The following is a 3,968-nucleotide window of genomic DNA, read 5'->3' on the forward strand; positions in this document are numbered from 1 at the left end:
TACTTCGGATTTGGTTTTGATGTATGGGGAGATTGCTAGGGTTGCCAACCTCCAGGTATTAGCTGGAGATCGCCTGCTATTGTAACTAGGGTTGCCAACCTCCAGGTGGTGGCTGGAGATCTGCTATTACAATTGATCTCCAGCCGACCGAGATCAGCTCACCCTTGGCAATTGGACTCTATGGCATTGAAGTCCCTCCCCTCCCCAAACCCCGCCCTCCTCAGGGTCCACCCAAAAACCTCCCGCCGGTGGCGAAGAGGGACCTGGCAACCCTAGGGATTGCATTTGGCTGGGGTGGTTCTCCAGGTCGACCTTTGCTGTGTATTTCCCCTTAACTTTGTGCTAACCTAATGAGCTCGAGTTCAGTATAACAGCACTTGATTTTCAGTCTTGCTGACTGAGTGACTCTGAGATGGCATTTTCTTGTCTGGTGCCTCTGTTCCTTCCACTGTAGAGTGGGGTAATATCATAGCAAAACAGCGTGAAACTGAGCATCTGGGAATTAGTCTCACTCGAAGACTCAAAGATCCACAGAGGAACACACACCGAGATGTACAACTGAGTATCTCCAGTGATAATCACTGATGACTGAGCCCAGGATCCATCTGTCACATTTTTTCATCTTGCCCTTTCTCCCAGGACCTTGTGGCATATGCGATTCTTTCCTTCCTTTTCACAACCACCCTGTGAGTTAGGCCCCAGGTCACCTAGCAAGCTACATGGGCTGAGGGTTCGACTACATGTTATGATTTCTTCTATGTTTATTTTAAATGGCTTTTTTTTCTTTTGCAGATTTATAAACCAGGATTGTTTTTTTCAGGGAGGGGAGGGAAGGAAACTTTAAGCCCTTTTTTGGCTGTTTTAAAGAAGCCACCTCCAGATTGCTTGTACCCACATTGAAGGAAAACTACACATACCTGTAAGTTTTCCGCAGCTGGTTAAAACCTGGTCAGGGGTGGCTTTTTCTAGTGAGAAAATGGCAAGAGAGGTAAGTGTTAAAGATCTCGCCCTTTTCTCCCCCCATGTCATTCTCCTCTTCAATAAATAGGGTTGCTGCCAACTTCCAGGTGGTGGCTGGAGATCTCCCGAAATTACAACTGATCTCCCGGAGATAGAAATCAGTTCCCCTGGAGAAAATGGCTGCTTTGGCCATTGGTCTCTATGGCATTGAAGTCCCTCCCAAACCCCACCCTCCTCAGGCTCCGCCCCCAAAATATCCAGGTATTTCCCAACCCAGAGCTGGCAACTCTATCAATAAAGCAACCCTGGAACCTAAGCCAACCATGAAAAAGATGAAAGGAGGGTGGCCCTGATGAAGGGCGATGCTCAGAAAAGGGTAACATGGTGGTGGTGCAACCTTTTGCCATAACTGCCGAATTTCCCAAATTACAATTTCCCCAATGAAATTTTCAACAATTTCCCAAATTTTACCAAAACTGTTTCTGAAAGTGGGGCTAAAAGTGGTTTTGCCTGAAGTACAGGTATTTCTTTAAAAGGAAACCTTTTAACCCTTCTGCCCCCCCTCCCAGCCAAACATCAATAGATGTGCCATATATGTTCAAGTACTGTGACTTAATAAGATTAATTTTTCTACACTGCCCAGAGGGATGATGATGTGGGGAGACCTACTGTTGAGTTGTCACCTACCACACGGCTGGCCAATGCGAGGGACAGAAAGAGGAGTGTTGCATTGTTGAATGATGTGGCAGAGAGTGGAGCAAAAGGAGGCCGCTTGCCAGAATGGACATTGGATGGTGGTGGAAGAGCACCATCACAAGGAAGTGCTTGTGGAGGGCCGACGTGACCGGCAGGTATTCCAGGAGATGACACAGCAAGATCTGAATAGCTGTTTATGCTTGGTAATTAGCAGCCCATTCCAAGTTGAAGTGCCCTGCCTATTTTTTTATTTCTTCATGCTGAACCGTCATTCCAGCCTTCACTGTGAAACTGGCGCATACCTGCTTCGCATTTCTTAAGAGCCCCTTTAACGTGACCTTTTGTATTTGCTCCGCCCCCGCATCGAAGCATTTACTGAAGGAACCATGAAAAATCACAGCCGCAGCTTAGCTATGCAAACGGCCATTGCTAATGGCTATGCAAACAAAGGAACAGGCAAGTGGGGGTGGAATTTGTTTGACTTTCTCCTCTTGCATCAGGACTGTGAATAATCATTTTAAAGGGTGGATTTTAAAAAGGCAGCTTTGAGCGAGCATCAAAATCGACCCTGCATAAATGGCCAATGTCATGCTGGCAGCCATGAATGCACTTTAAAAACTGGGTGAGTTACTGGAGACTCTATAAAGGAAGCCAGAGCCCTCAGTTGGCAAGACCTGCGCACGGCTGTTAACGATAGGACATTTTGGAGGACATTGATCTGTAGGGTCGCCATAAGTCGGAAGCGACTTGACAGCACTTAACACACACACACACACACACACACAAGCAGAACACAGGAGTGTCTCCAGAAAGACCCCAACCTGTTGTTTCTTCGCAACCTGCAGAAATGTGAGCCAGACGTGCCCTCCACTGGACCTATTTGTGCGACCCAGGAGAGTGGCCCCAGAGGTGGGGGCAAGAAGCATTCCTGTGTGGGGCGTAAAAGGGCTTGCTTTGAGCCATAGCAGCCATGCACAGTTTGGTCTGGTTTGATGTTTTTTTTTCTGTTCTCCAGACTGCTAATGAATCAATGGCTTCCACTACACTGTCTGTGTACAATGCCTCTGCATTTTATAAAGTTGAGATTTTGTAGCCCTGTAACATCATTAATAAAGGTAACTTCCAGTGAACTAAAAAGAGTACATTTTATTGTAACCCCTCCCCTAAAAACATACAAGAACAACTACAAACATCCCCACCACCCAGTACAAAGAATCCAACCATAAAACTACATACAAGGATACCAAGAAAACGCCCCCCCCCCCGCCCAAATAACAGTCATCCCTAAAAGAAAATTATTTACAAGAATAGTGAAACACCTCCAAACAAACATAAAACCCATTTTCACTCCGTGGGTTGTGACTGTCCATATTTTTGATTTAGCTTAAGTTCCTTTTACAGTTTACTGTATGGGCAGCCCATTCCTGAAGGGGGGGGTAGATGCGCGGTGGCCACAAGCGGCGCAGCCACGCCACCTCCACAGAGGCTTCCCAGCCGGCGAATACAAAAAGAAGGGCATTTTAAAAACTAAAACAGGAAAATACCCCCATAGAACAAAGCGAGGGTATACCACCAAAAAAGGTGGTGGAGCAACACCACAGCGGAGGGGGTGTTCCCGGGACGAAAGGGGTTAGGGAATGCCCCAGAAACTCCCCCATACACACTGGCATGGGCTTTCTCTTCTGGGAAGACTGCCGTCAGTTAATGTTATGTTGATATATCACAATAGTGCTTGGCCAGGGGAAAAAAAGATAGAAAAGGGGTGGCAGCGTGAAGCCACTGATGACAAATGCCTACATGGGAAATCCTGATTATTTTTGGAATGTGCAAAAGAAGAAAAAAACTACTTCCTACCAACTCCACTCCACACACAAAAAGCAGAAGGGGTGGGGAGGGCAACACGTGGAAGGAATGCAGCCAAGTTGAATCAGGGGTTAGCGGTTTGACTGCGAAGAAAATCAGGAGTAAATCAAGCGTGCGGAAAATGTCAGAGTTCGCTTCCCCGGAAAGTACCACTGTGAGACAATGTGGATTTGTGTCAGAATGTTAGGAAACTACTGTGTAGTTTTGGGCTAAGCACAATTTTCTATTAAGTTTGTGTTTTCATGAACCTCCGTAACTCCACGGATATCATGTACCAAAGCCGGGCTCTTCACGCCTGTTTTCAGACATCAGAAAGAACATTTGAGATTTACCTGTTTTTCTCCTGACAACTAAATTCTCCGACAAACAATCTGAAAGGTGCTTTATCCACCCAGAGCTCAGGATTCTCTTTTGTGGTCATCCTCCTTCCAGCCTGCACTTCCAGCACT

The sequence above is a fragment of the Euleptes europaea genome, chromosome 1 (genome assembly GCF_029931775.1).
Source record: "Euleptes europaea isolate rEulEur1 chromosome 1, rEulEur1.hap1, whole genome shotgun sequence".
NCBI classification, from domain to species: Eukaryota; Metazoa; Chordata; class Lepidosauria; order Squamata; family Sphaerodactylidae; genus Euleptes; species Euleptes europaea.